Raw genomic sequence first — 15990 nt, forward strand, 5'->3', positions numbered from 1 at the left:
TCCTTCCCTGATCTCTCTCTCTCTAAAATAATAATAATAATAATAATAAACAGTAATAATAAATAGTAGCCATTACTCTTTGTAATAGAAATGAGAATCATTATTCTAGTATCTACTAATATTTTGCAAAGATTCAGAGATGAAAATGCATTTCAGTTTAGTTTGTAATGTTAGGAAAATGTTACAATGTACATTTTAAAAATCATAATTCTTATTAAACCTGTATTTATTTAAAACCCCAACCGACACCATACCCACCAACATGGGCCACCTGCACACCAAAACCGTGAGGAAGGCAGGCTGGGTCATCATTGAGAAGCACTGAACTCTCCTGGGCAGTGACTTCCACACCAACAAGCGCCAGTGAGAGGGGATCACCATTATTCCCAGCAAGAAGCTCCTCAACAGGATAGCAGGCTACGTCACACATCTGATGAAGCAGATTCAGAGTGGCCTGGTGAGAGTTACCTCCATCAAGCTGCAGGAGGAGGAGAGAGAAAGGACGAATCATCACGTACCTGAGATTGCTGAAGTAGAGCCAGGCACTGAGGAAATGTTGAAACTTTTGAACTTGGGCACTCTATCAAACTGCAGGTCACCCAGCCTACCGGTGCAATGGATTTCAAAACGCCAAGTGGAGCCATTTGAATCTTTTTGTGGTGCTGGACTATCTTCAATAAACCTTGGACAACAACAACAACAAATAAAAGTAAAAAGTAAAGGGGGCACCTGGGTAGCTCATTCGGTTAGCTTCCCGCTTCGGCTCAGGTCATGATCTCACAGTTTGTGGGTTCGAGCCCTATGTCAGACTCTGTGCTGACAGCTAGCTCAGAGCCTGGAGCCTGTTTCAGATTCTGTATCTCCCTCTCTCTCTGACCCTCCCCTGCTCACGCTGTCTCTCTCAGAAATAAATAAAAACATTTTTAAAAATTTAAGAAAATAAAAATTAAAAATTAAAAAATAAATTTAAAAAACAGTATAACACAGGTTATTCAACTTTCTATGGGGCCGATCATGTATTCTCTTTGGCCAGTGTGTTGTGATTTATGTCAGAATGGAATGGAATGTATACTAAATTGGAACTTATTGGATTCATTTGAATATATATAATGATATTACCACAGTTAGCCCAGTTTCAGAAATGAAAAGCTCTGTTTCTGTTGGCATATTCTGGTCGGTTTAGCAGTTCTAATTAAATGATATTTTCTCCCTCACTGTTTATTGAACTGTTACTTTTGTAGTGTTCAGCAGTAACAACTTTAGGACATTTAACTGGAATATTTAACTATCTTTTCGATGCCCCCTTGAATTTAAATAGCTAATATCTTTTCTATGGAGACACAAATTCTTCACAATGAGAATAAGCTGTACTTTCACTAATAGTTTCATACGAAATGTTGAGGAAGAGAGTAGATAAAAGAAAATACAAGAGGAGAAAAAGTAAAATCCTATCTGTTTTCTTAAGATATGATGATATTTAGAATAACTTGGCTGGCTGACAAATGATGTCCTGTGAAAAATTAATTTAGAATTGGTTCCAGAAGTAATACAAAACCATTAAAAGATTTTTTTCAGAAGAGTGACATAATCTGGGAACTTGACCTGTTGTAATCAGAGCCCACCTATACAGTTGCCATGGATGAGGAAAGGCACAAAATTGATACCTGATCTTCTAAACATTTTTGTAAGAACCAACATTCCCCATTGAAAAAAAATCATTATCTTGTTCTTGCTGTCCCTGAAAATGAGTGAATTAATTTCATTTTTAGTTTTCCTTACCTCCAAAATATCCTAATAAGGATTTAAAATGAATTAACTTAATTTAAATATTAAGAAATAAAACCATTTGTGGGGTGTCTGGGTGGCTCAGTCAGTTAAGCGTCCTATTCTTGGATTCGCTCAGGTCACAAGACTCACAGCTTTGTGGGTTTGAGCCACGCATCAGGCTCTGTGCTGACAGTGTGGAGCTTGCTTGGCATTCTCTCTCTCTTCCTCTCTGTGCTCCTTTCCCATTCATGCTGTCTCTGTCTCTGTCAAAATAAACAAACTTAAAAAAAAGAAATAAGGCCATCTGCAAAGAATTAGTAATTAAAAAATCTATGTCATGAAAAAGATGTTTCATTTCATTCCACTCATAAAAATGACTAGGTTTGTTGAGAACATCCAGTATATTTGTATGTGCATTGATAAAACTAGTGGAATTGAGAAAATATGTCATGGCATTATAATTTACAGCATTACAAACATTTCTTAGATTATATACAGTAGTGCAGTTGTTTTGCCATATCCTTAGATCTGCTCATTCTCTGTTCCTCTTGTATAATTGTTATTTGTAAAATATGATCCTGCAAGCACAAACATCTGCCCCTGGGCCAAGTATCTGCTGGAGAGAACTAGGGAAAAGGAGAGAAGGAATACATTTATGTTCATCTTTCAGGGGTAGCCATAATTGGCCACACTGACTTAACAGTTTTACAAGTTAATAACATTTGGATTTCCTCTATATTCTAAGCTGAGGTTTTTCAATTTATATACTATAAAATTTGCACTATGTAGTATATTATTCTACAGGTTTTAACAATGCATGAAGTCTTATATCTACCACAAGAATCTTCATGTAGAACAGTTCAATCACTCCAAAAATTTTCCCATGCTGTCTCTTTATAGTTAAAACAACCTTCTACCCAGTATCTTAGAAAACATTGTTTTCCAACCCTAATGTTTACCTTTTTTCAGAATATCATATAAATGGCATCATACAAGATGAAGCTTTTGGGATCTGGCTCCTTTCACATAGCAATGTACAGTTAAGAGTCATTCATATTTTCACATTAGTCAATAGTTTATTCCTTTTTATTACTGTATAATATTCCTTATTTTGTATTTACTAAAGGACGTATGTGTTGTTCCCACTGTTTGGCATTTACATGTAGAATTTTCCATAAATATTCACGTACAGGTTTTTGTGTGAACATGAGTCTTCACTTTTCTTTAGTAAATAGGTAGGCATGGGATTGCTGGGTCATCAGGTAAGTATATATTTAACTTCATAAAAATGCCAATAAATGACTCTACCATTTTTCTTCCCCTCCAGAATGTATGAAAGTCTGGAAACTCAGCAACTAAACAAGCGGTTGGTATTGTCAGAATAGTTACGTAGTAGTATCTTGTTTTAATTTGCAATTTAAAAAAAATTAATGTTTTATTTCTGAGAGAGAGAGAGAACAGGGGACGATCAGAGAGAGAGGGAGACACAGAACCTGAAGCAGGCTCCAGGGAGCTAGCTGTCAGCACAGAGTCCGACACAGGGCTCAAACCCACGAACCGTGAGATCATGACCTGAGCCAAAGTTGGATGCTTAACTGACTGTGCCACCCAGGTGCCCCATTTAATTTGCAATTTTTTAATGACTACTGATGTTGAACATGTTTTTCCTTATTTGCCATTATTTGATGATGTTTCAACATATTAAGATATTTTGCTGAATGTTGTCTTGTTTGATTTCTTAATAAGTATTGAGTTTGAGAGTTCTTTATTCTGGATTTGTTTTCATAAGTACGGTTTGCAAATAATCTCTCTGAGTTCATGGTCTGTCTTTTCATTTCCTTAAGAGTGTCTGTCACATACCAAAATTGTTTAATTTTTCATTTTTAATGAATATCTGAAAATTTTAGTAAACTTGGTAGTACAGACATTTTTCCTGTTTACTCTTAGAAGTTGTAAAGTTACATTTTACATTTAGGGTTACAATCCATACTGTTATTTTTTTTTTTTTTGTATAATTTGTAGGATATAGGTGAGTTTTCTTATATTTGCGTGTTTATAGTCAACAATTCTAGAACAGTTTGTTAAAAACATTACCTGTTCTTTACTCAATTGGCTTTGACCTTAATTAAAATTCAGTTGACTTTGTTTGTGTGTCTCTTTCCAAGCTCTGTGTTCTAGTTCATTGTGCTATGTGTGTCTACTTTAACCAATACCAAATTATTTATATTATTGTGACGTTAGAGTTATTTGTTCTATTATATTGATTTCTGTTCATCTTTTTTTTAATGTTTNAATTTAAGGAAAAGAAAAAGAAAATATTGGTTTAAAAATGAATTCCAGATTTTCATAGAGAGATAAAAAGAGTTTTATTTTGTACGTGTACAAAATAGAATTTCATCGATGGACAAAACATATTGAATTGTGGCTACATATAGCAACAGGAAAAATTTTTAAAAAATTATGTAGAATAAAACAAATTCTGATATAACTGTGAGAGCTAGCAATCAGGAAACTGATGTTTGGGTGTTTGAAAGATCACCAATGCCTACCGAGAGCTATTGGTAAAATGCAGAAGTTGCCACAACAATGTTTAAGTTAAAGATCAGTGAATTTGCAGTCTCTTTCTACCTCTGATTACTAGCCATGAAATCAACAAATTAAGCAAAGAACTGCATCATAGAAAGATAATGATAGGTGGGTAGTGTAAGGTTGCTAAGGGATTTTATTTTTTAATGAATGAGAAAGCATGAGAGAGAACTAAAATTGGTTATTTATGTAATAATGTAACAGTCACTGTTCTAACACTACTTCATTCCTTTCAAACTGTTGGCATGGTACATTTTGTCATTTTAATTTCAAAGATCCCCTGACACATTTCAGGGTGGTGGTGTTACATAATTTCTTAACATCATTTGATCTGTTTCCTAGTTTAGGTATTTACAAAGCTGTGACTCAAACTCCAGTCCAATTAACTTGTGGTGTTGTGAATTTATTTCACTTTATCATGAAATTCAAAATTTCTCAACCTAAATCTGTCAAAATCTGACAAAGTTACATGTCAACATTTGCCTTTTAAATATTCAGCACAGTGTATTTGGATTTTTAATTAGCAATGTGTTGCTTGAAAAACAAACAAAAGTTTATCCAAGAAATTTCAAAAAGCTCTTATTCAATCCACTATTTGGCATCACTCCTAAAAGATTAAAATATAACTGTTAACAATCACATTTTCTCTGGATTATTTATCTCTTTAATTCCCACCATATGTTGTTTGCTGCTACTACCTTTTTCTTCTAGTTCTTTCTATAGAAGCTGAATGGCAAGCTCTAAACACAGATGTGCAGAAAGTGACAAGTGTGGGCATTCAGCATTCTCATTTTCGGAGATGATACTTCAATCTTGATTTTTGTTAGTAAAGGTGTTCAGGTGAAATAACCTCATTATTCCAGGAGATACTAATTTATCTTTTTTTTTTAATGACCATGATGCTTCCTTGTCTCTCACTCTTTTCATCAGTAACTGAGGTCACTGTTTTGGAAAAATCACACATACATATTTTTGTTAATAAGTAAGACAAAAAAAGTAAATAAAACAAAACACGTTACTCAAAATCTAATGACATCATTTTTCCAGATGTATCTGTGAGTGTATAAACATCAATAACAGATGGACAGATGGATGGATGGATGGATGGTTGTATGGATGGATGGATGGATGGATGGATGGATGGATGGATGGATGAAATGAAATGAAGAACTCCCCGAACTTTTGCTCCCAGAAGGTCTCATATAGTCCTGTGACTTTAAATAGCATTCATTTCTGACCAACCCCAAAATATATACATTTCTGTAAAAGAAACCACATTTTTCCTGATTTTGACCACTTTACCATTGCAGCCACCGATAATGGTAAGCTCCTACTAGTGCTTGTCCTTGAGCACTTCAATAGGCTTCTGCTCTCCCTGGATCACCTCTTTCTTTCATCTTTCACCACAGTTATGAGCATTACCCACTAAACATAAAAATCAGACTTTCTTATCCCTTCACTCAAAACCATAAAAGGGCTTCCTGTCACACTGACAATAAAATGCAATGTCTTGGCATGGCCTCTATGGTCCTACTTACCCCTGAGATGCCTTTTTGAGAGCATCCTCAAGCAATTCCCCTATGACCCTCTCTGTCCTGTCATATTGACCTTCCTAGGAGGATCTGAGGTCATTTCTTTTCTTGGCACTTGCTCTTTCCTCCACTAAGAATATTCTTTCCCAAGGTTTTTGCATGGATTATTTCTATATTTTATTAGATCTTTGCTGAAATATGACTGCAGAAAGGAATTATCAGACCATCTTTAAACAACCAGCTCCATGTCCTATCTCATACCAAACTTTATTTCTCCTCATGACACTTATATTTACTGCAAATTATATTGTATGATTCTTTGGATAATTTCCTGAATGATTCCCTTCAGAATACAAACTCAGTGGAGGTAGGGAGTCAGCTCCTCTTATTTGCAGTTTTATATGCAACAATAGAGTGGCACTTCATGCGTGAATTTAAAGATTGATTAAATCAGAACCTGCTATATGTTGTGTGTTATTTTAAAAATTTTTTTTAATGTTTTATTTATTTCTAGGAGAGAGAGAGAGAGACAGCGTGAGCAGGGGAGGGTCAGAGAGAGAGGGAGACACAGAATCCGAAACAGGCTCCAGGCTCTGAGCTGGCAGTCAGCACAGAGCCCGACGCGGGGCTCGAATCCACGAACCACAAGATCATGACCTAAGCGAAAGTCGGACGCTTAACCAACTAAGCCACCCAGGCGCCCCATTTTTTAAATAAAAATATTGAATGAAATCTTAATTTAACTAAGATGTAACTAAATTGATATTGAAAGAGTGGCTAAAACAAAGCTATAATTCTTAGTCAAAGAAGATGCTAGTTTTAAGAGTCCTTGGTGGTTTAAAAAATTTAAGGGCTTTAGGGGCACCTACATGGCTCATTTGGTAGAGCAGCCCACTTTGATTTCGGCTCAGGTAATGATCTTATGGTTTGTGGGATTGAGCCCAATCTCAGCACAGAGCCCGCTTGGGATTCTCTCCCTCTCTCTCTTTCCCTCCACCACTCATGCACGCGTGCTCTTTCTCTTTCTTAAAATACATAAAATTTAAAAAAATAATACAAATTAAAATAAAATGTATTGGTTTTGGTCATTAAATTGTTAATGTTTTGTTTATTTCTGAGAGAGAGAGAGAGAGCGTTAGCAGGGGAGGTTCAGAAGGAGAAGGAGGCAGAGAATCTGAAACAGGCTACAGGCTACAGGCTCCAGGCTCTGAGCTGTCAGCACAGAGTCCAAAGCGGGGCTTGAACCCACAAACCACGAGATCATGACCTGAGCCATAGTCGGATGCTTAACTGACTGAGCTACCCAGGCACTCCAGTCATTAGTTTTTTAAAAATGATAATATTCTATGAAACAATATCTACAGATTTCAAAATAAAATATAATGGGATCACTACACATATTTATTTTCAGTTCACCTTCTTCCTATCAACGCCTTATATTTGTTATATACTTTTACAAAATTAATTTCTCCTTTTAAGTTTGTTTATTTATTTTGAGAGCGAGAGAGAGAGAGAAAGAGAGCAGGAGGAGGGAGGGGCAGAGAGAGAGGGAGAGATAGAGAATCCCAAGCAGATTCTGAGCTGACAGTGCAGAGCTTGACTCAGGGTTTGAACTCACAGACTATGGTATCCTGACCTGAGCTGAAATCAAGAGTCAGACATTTAACTGACTGAGCCACCCCGGGGGAAGGGTTGGGGGGTCCTACAAAATTAATTTCTTTAAAAAAATGAAATTTTCCACTGTGTGCATAATGGCTACAAATGACAAGGCTTTGTTTACATATGAATAAATTTCTCTTAAAATCACAGTTTATCACTTTTTGAATTATTCTCATTTTTACTATATTGATGGGTTCTGTTTGTCTTTTTTTTTTTTATTGTTTCTCATGAATGTCCTGCCTATGCACTATATCCCGTAGAGTATACTTAAACATATTTGCCTATCTGAAAGTCAAGTGAACTGTGTAGTAAAGTATTAGATTTTATGTTAGTTCTGCCAGAACTTTTTTTTTTTTTTAATAGTTTATTGTCAAATTAGTTTCCACATAACACTCAGTGCTCATCCCCACAAGTGTCCTCCTCCATGCCCATCCCCCCTCCCCCCACATCCATCAGTCCTCAGTTTTTGTCAGCATTCAAGAGTCTCTCATGGTTTGCTTCTCTCCCTTTCCCCCACCATTTCCGCCCTTCTTCTCCCCCTTGGTCCTCCGTCAAGTTCCTCCTAATCCTCCTATACGTGNCAGAACTTTCTATCATCACTCAACCATCATCTGGCTTGTGTTGCTGTGTAGAACTATGAAGACTATTTAATTTTTCCCCTTTTATTACATTTGATTGTCTCTGTACTGACATTACAAATACTTGCCAATATTTGGTTCCCCTTATTTTTGGGGAACACAGATGACCATACTTCCTAACTTAATGGCTGAAAATGAGGTATAAGAGGAGGTGGTAAACTAAGCTTCTTGGAGAAATCATAAAAAGAGTAGATTTTCATGTTACCATGACAAGGGGCCACCATGTCCCAGTTGATGAAGATAATGGATTATGATTCAGAGTCCCATGCCTCTCTTTCAAAAATAAATAAAGATACAAAATAAAAATAAAAATAAATTTAAAAATTAAAAATTCCTATGATTCGTGTTTCATTTTGATTCTTATCTTTGAATTAAACCCAAGAGTATCTGAAGAAAATTGAAGCAGAGAAATAGGGTAGTAGTAAAGGGATTAGGAAATTGGGCCAGGATATAGTGTCAATTTAATGTCATTGTTCTGAGTAACCTCTGACCAATTTTTTTTCCTTCCTCTTGAGCTGTGTTTATACTAGGTTTGAGGAATTGATGAAGATGAGTAAATCACCCGTTTAAGTCACAGTCTTTCTGTGGCTCAATCTTCTGCTTACTGTTTTCTCTGCCTCCTTTTTGCTGCCACATCTGACAAATTCCAAAACTAGAAACTAGTTAGTGTATAAAAAACATTTATTGTACACATAATTTCTCTAAAATCTCCATTTTCTTGGAGAGTCCTTAGATGGGTCCTCATTGTCAAACTACATTTCTCTAGGTATTTCCCATTAATACTCTACATCCTCACTTAACTATAGTCTCTTGAAGTATCAATCTCCAATTTTAGATATCATCATTTATCATATTTAAATGATCACAGGGTCTATCTCTCAGGACAATAACATCATCACATTTAGAAAAGGTATATCCTATCTGACTTATGAGTCAGCAATATCTCCACATTTTCTTCCTGACACAGAAGTCACAGTTTAGTCCTTTTATGCAGTAAAGTATCTATTTAAAAGAATCCTGTTTGGCAAACAGAGCAACTGACAAATGATGGAGACAAAGAAAGAGCAGAAGGAATCCTCACATGATCCGTTCTTCGGTGGACTTGTGGCAGAATGCAACTTTTTAATCAATGCACCAATAAACTGTGCACTATTCCAGTATTTTTACAGTCTCGGCACACATCAGAGTTAATTGTGGTTGTTTTTGCACAGTGTAGATTTACACATGTTCCACCAAATCCCAGTAATAATTATGCATAGGTAAATCAGATAAAGAACAAGATTAAATGGTTGACTTCATAAATGGTATAGAATATATACGGCATGGTTAATCAAGTATTTACTTTAATCTATATAAACTTTTTTTTTTTAATGTTTTATTTATTTTTAGGAGAGAGAGAGAGACAGCGTGAGCAGGGGAGGGTCAGAGAGAGAGGGAGTCACAGGCTGAAACAGGCTCCAGGCTCTGAGCTGGCAGTCAGCACAGAGCCCGACGCGGGGCTCGAACCCACGAACTGCGAGATCATGACCTAAGCGAAAGTCGGACGCTTAACCGACTAAGCCACCCAGGCGCCCCAATCTATATAAACTTTTAAGAATTGGCTGACCATAAAGAGTAAATTGTTCAAGTTGGACATTTCCCGGCCAAGTAAAGCAAATTAAGTTCATTTAAAAAACAACACCAAACAAAAATTGTTATCATGTTGATATATATTATAAAAAAGAGTTTGCTATTTTTTAAATCTATGATGTGGAACTTAGACAAATTAGTGTATTTACAACAATACAATTCTGTCAAAGTTACTTACCAAATTCTAAAAAACTCTCTGTGGGAAAATAATGACAGTTGCCTTACTATTTTTAGTATAGTTTTCCTGGTGATTTTGAACTACTAAAAATGTACTATTTTAGAGAAGGTGTGTGGGTATATGGAAGGCACACGTTTTGCTTCAGGTTTAATTTCATTTTAAGAGATTAATTTAAAGTCTAATATATACATTATTGTCTGAGTGCTAACAGGGACAACTCATAGGGTTTTTTACAAGTGTTCCATTGTATCCTGGGCTTGGCTCAGTGGAATGATCTAACATGTGGTGACCTTATTTTTCTTAATCTTAATATAGGGATCAAGTTTTGCTTGTGTGAGGAAGAAGCAAAAAAAAAAAAAACAAACCTTGAGTATGATTGTACACAACCAACTTATTTCCAATTTCTATAATGCATAATAAAGTCATTAAAGATTCATAAATATCAGAATGATTTTTTAGAAATTAGAAAGTCTCTTAATAACTATCATTCTTCTACACAAAGTTTTTAAGAATTCACAAACTGAAAGCTATATAGTGGCAAGTTTATAATTTTATTCTTATACAACTTCAATTCCAATTTTAGTATGTGTGTGTATGTGTATATTTATATATATGTTCTTGTGTTTCCTTGTCTCATTATAGCCCATTTGCAAGGGTTATAGCCTTATGTGCTGCCAAAGCGAGCACACCTAAACCCAATTTAATACCATTATTTCCATGACTTATTTCCTATAGTCATCAAGATATGGATTCCTTGGAAAATAACTGAATACATTTGACCTGAAATACAAAACACTTATGCTAGATGACAGAAATGCTTTTTCTTACTTGTCATATCAAGATAAAACAAACTTGACAAGCACCTACTCGTCAAAGACATATAATCAAATACTGTTTCTAATAACTCATAAATTCTAGCTAAAATTTTTCTCACTCTAATCTCATATGGAAAAGTTATATAATTTTAAAAAGTAGCATTTTCTTAAATGTTGTTTCTGTGATATCCTAATTCATATAGAAGATATGACCTTATTTTAGAATCATACTTTCTTTAGCTTCCTTTCTCATGTAAATATCACATTATCTTGTGAAATTTCCACTGCCTGTGACAGACTGGAAAGAGTAGATGAATCCCTAAAAGTGTATGAATCTCATGCCTCTACATGCTTAGATGGAGCTCGCCTCAAGTACAATCATGATGTATTTTTTTAAATAAAGACAAGTGGTTAGATCCGGTGGGAGATGTAAGAAGCAAGGTGGTCCATGATCAAGGCACTGTAGACTCATAATCTGATCTTATTTTTCTCAGTCTTCATACTTTGAGGCTGAGTGCAAATGATGCAAAGGGAAACTAAAGAAACATCTTAATGTTTCTTAATGTTTCTTAATGGTGGAACTCAGCCTTGATCATGGTTCTGAAGCCAAAGTAATGCCGTACAATGTAATATAAAACCATATAAAATTGAAATGCCCTTATCTCTTTATGCTAGTTGATTTTACTTGAGGCAATCTTAATCTAAACATTTGGAGATATGAGATTCAAACACTTTTAAGTATTTTTACCTTTTCTTTCTATTCTGTCACAGGTAATAGAAATTTCACAAGAAATGTGGTATTTACATGGGAAAGGAAGATAATCTCTATTTCTGTATCTATTCACCAATTAACAGACATTTAAGTCATTGCCAAGTTTTGGCTTCTTCAGATTTTTTTTTCTTTTTTACTTATTTTTTTACATTTAGTATAATACATACAAATAAAATTTACCATTCTTTTTTTAAAAATGTTTTATTTATTTCTGAGAGAGAGACAGCATGAGCAGGGGAGGATCAGAGACAGAGGGAGATACAGGATCTGAAACAGGCTCCAGGCTCTGAGCTAGCTGCAGCACAGAGCCCAACGCTGGGCTTGAACCCACGAACCATGAGATCATGACCTGAGCCGAAATTGGATGCTTAACTGACTGAGCCACCCAGGTGCCCCTAAAATGTACCATTCTAACCATTTCTAGATGTGAAGTTTACTGGCATTAAATACATTCATTTTGTTGTGCAGCCTTACCACCATCCATCCCAGAACTCTTGTCATCTTGCAAAATTGGAACTTCCTTTTTGGAATTTCATTCCTCCTTCTTTCCAGTGCCTGGCAACCTCCATTATACTTTCTGTCTCCTTAAATATGACTATTCTAGTTACCCCCATATAAGCAGAATCACACATTGTTTGTCCTTTTGTGTTTGGCTTATTTCACTAAGCATCATGGCCTCAAAGTTCATCTATATTGTAGCATGTGTTAGAATTGCCTTACTCTTTGGGGTACCTGGGTAGCTCAGTTGTTTAAGCATCTGACTCTCGATTTGGCTCAGATCATGATCTCACATTTTGGGAGGTCAATTCCCACATTGGGCTCTGCACTGACAGTGTGGAGCCTGCTTGGGATTCTCTCTCTCTCTCTCTCTCTCTCTCTGTCTCTCTGCCCCACTCCTGCTCGCACATGCACACACTCTCTCTCTCTCTCTCTCAAAATAAATAAATAAACTTTAAAAAAAGAGATTTGCCTTCATTTTTAAGGCTATTATTATCTGATGGTATGTATATACCACATATTTTAAATCTATTCATCCATTGATGGATACTGGAGCTGCCTCTGAATAATGTTGTTATGAATTTAGTGTACAGATATAGTTTTGAGACTATTCTCAATTCTTTTGGGCATATACCCAGAAGCGGAATTGTGGGATCATATGGTAATTCCAAGTTGTTGGGTTATTTTTTTTAATTTTTGTTTTGTCTTATTTTTGCTTTTTTTTAAGAAACAACTAGATGGTCTTCCATAGCAGTAACCACACTGTACATCTCCATCAACAGTGCACAATGGTTTTAATTTAGCCATATCCTAGCCAACACTTGTTATTTTCTTTCTTTATAACATATATATGTATAACATATATATAACATATGTATAACATATATAAGTATATTTATAACATATATATGTATATATATACATATATATAATAGCTATTATATATACACATATTTTATATACACATATATAATAGCTATTCTAATGGGTGGGAGGTGGTGCTTCAGATTAATTTTTGACTGGGTTTTCTCTCCACAGTTGTTGAGGGAGAGTGAAAATAAAATAAAGGAGGTACGTGGATACTGTATTGAATTTTCACTACACACTGGCAAACATTAAAATAGGTAGATGATTCCTTATTTAAGAATGAATAAGGGTGCCTGAGTGGCTCAGCCTAAGTGTCTGAGTCTTGGTTTTGGCTCAGGTCATAATCTCAGTTTCTGAGTTTGATCAGGCTCTGTGCTAATAGTGCAGAGCATGCTTAGGATTCTCTCTCTCTCCCTCTGTCTGCCCCTCCTGATTCTCTCGCTCTCTCCCCAAATAAGTAAATAGTCTTAAAACAAAAGAATGAATATAAGGGATTAAGTGCTAAATGTAAAAAGAATAAAACCAAGATTTTTCTTAAGGCTCTGTCAGCAGGGTATTTCAATTGCTTTTGCTGATATAAAATACAAAACAAAAATATTGTATTTTTTAAAAATTATTTTTTCTTTTTTAATTTTTTAAATATAATTTATTGTCAAATTTGGCTAACATGTGGTATATAAGTATGCTCTTAGTTTTTGGGATAGTTTCCCGTGGTTCATCACTTACACATAACACCCAGTGCTCGTCCCAACAAGTGGGTTCTTATAAGCTAGTATTGTTTTCCTAATTTAATCACTGAATACTTATTTAAAAATGACTATTCCCCAGGAGTTTTTTGCATTTTATTTTAGCACTAAAGTCATTGTTTCTTAAGATTATTTTACATAAAACAATCCCATAGATGGTAGCAGATTTTCTGTAGATAAAACAGAAATTGGATACTCCGTGCCTGAAGTTCCTATGATCATGGCGAAGGCAGCCATTTCTGTAGAAGCTTTGTGCTACTGGATCACAATTTGAAATCCAACACACTAGGCCATAGTAAAAACAAAATTAGTTCCAAAGAGACATTGTATCAGTTTGTTCACCAAATGATTTTAAGCAGTTTTATTATAGTTAATTACGTAGAAGAAATGGGTGATGGGTATTAAGGAAGGCACTTGTGATGAACACACAGGGTATTACATGGAAGTGATAAGTCACTAAATTCTACATCTGAGACCAATATTACGCTATATGTTAACTAAATGGAATTTAAATAAAAACTTGAAAAAAATAAATAAAATAAAAAATCCAAACCCCCAAATTAAAAGAAATAATATTGTTGACAAAACTGATAAGGCTTCTGCACACATGGGATTTACACTCCTGGGGAGGGAACAGTGTGCAAATAAATAAATAAATAAATACAACTGAGATGAGTGATATTAAGAATGGCTGTATTATTTTATGAAGGAAGGAAAGAAACCTAACCCAGGAATAATAGGAAAGTCTTCCCTGAGTAAAGTACATACTGACAGAGATCTGAATAGGGTAAGAGTTTGTTAATTTATTTAAATTTTTTTTAAATTTGTATTTATTTTTGAGAGAGAGAGTGTGAGCTAGGGAGGGGAGAGAGAGTGAGAGACAAAATTCAAAGCAGGCTCCAGGTTCTGAGCTGTCAGCACAGAGCCCAATGCAGAACTCGAGCTTAGGAACTATGAGATCATGACCGGAGCTGAAGTCGGAAGCTTAACTGACTGAGCCACCCAGGTGTCCTTAATAGGTTAATAATTTAAAAGATCTCCCAGATCACTTTAGTTGGGATGAGAAAAAAGAAACGGGGAGGATGGAATGGAGATAAGGAGCCACTAAACAGGAGCTGTTTCGCAAGTATAGGTAAAAGGTAACAGGAATTTTGTAGTACTAGTGAAGGTAAAGAGAAGCAGGTAGGATACTTGACAGCTATTTAGAAAGCAAAATGGACACTAAATATTAAAAGATTTGTAATAAGAGATTGAGAAGTTTGGACACACTAATGTGCAAGACACATTCTTGAACCAGGATGCAAAAATTATCAAATTAATTGCAAAAACATAAATAATATACACTAGAGAGATCGAGCTTATATATAATCTAAACAAATATGGGGTAAAAAAGCAGGATGATTTTATCACAGAATTCTTCGACAAAAAAACCTACAGATTAAAGGAGCACGTGAGTGGCTCAGGCGGTTAAGCGTCCGACTTCAGCTCAGGTCACGATCTCACAGTTCATGGGTTCGAGCCCCAGGTTGGACTCTGTGCTGACAGCTAGCTCAGAGCCTGGAGCCTGTTTCAGATTCTGTGTCTCCCTCTCTCTCTGACCCTCCTCTGCTCACAGTATCTCTCTCTCTCTCTCAGAAATAAATAAAAAAGAATTAAAAACCTACATATTAAAAACAATTGAGATGGGACTTGGCAAAATGATTCTAAAATGCATGTGGAAGTCTACTTCTGAAAACATAAATGTGAATAATCTTTTTGTTTGTTTTAAGTTTACATTTAAGTTGTAGTTAGTTAGCATGTAGTGTAATATTGGTTTCAAAAGTGGAATTTTGTTATTCACCACTTACATATAACACCCAGTGCTCATCACAACAATTGCCTCCTTAATCCCCATTGCCTATTTAGCACATACCTCACTTACCTCCCCTTTACCCTCCTCAATTTGTTCTCTGTAGTTCAGTCTCTCACAGTTTGCTTATCTGTCTTTTTTTCCCCCTTCCCCTATGCTCGTCTGTTTCCTTTCTTAAATTCCACAGATGAATAAAATAATATATTTGTCTTTAAAATATGTTTCATACTTATAAAAATTTTTAAAAGAATGTAAAAAAGTTATAATTTGGCATGCAAGATTTCCATCATTTTTATGTGCTATTAGACACTAATAAACAAATTTACCAATGACTTTGAATAATGTTCTGAAAGCAATCAAAATATTTTATGGAAACATATCACATTTTTAAGTAGCATTACTGAGGGAACAGACTATTCAAACATATGTGATTTAGGGACAAGTTGTTATAAAT

The 15990-nt window shown here is 35.2% G+C and overlaps 1 pseudogene; it reads left to right on the top strand.

Annotated features, from left to right (window-relative positions):
* Window positions 1-262: 262 nt before the first annotated feature.
* LOC144243568 (small ribosomal subunit protein eS17 pseudogene) lies at window positions 263-648 on the top strand (annotated as a pseudogene).
* The last annotated feature ends 15342 nt before the right edge of the window (window positions 649-15990 follow it).

The sequence above is a fragment of the Crocuta crocuta genome, unplaced genomic scaffold, assembly GCF_008692635.1.
Source record: "Crocuta crocuta isolate KB4526 unplaced genomic scaffold, BGI_CrCroc_1.0 scaffold167, whole genome shotgun sequence".
NCBI lineage: Eukaryota > Metazoa > Chordata > Mammalia > Carnivora > Hyaenidae > Crocuta > Crocuta crocuta.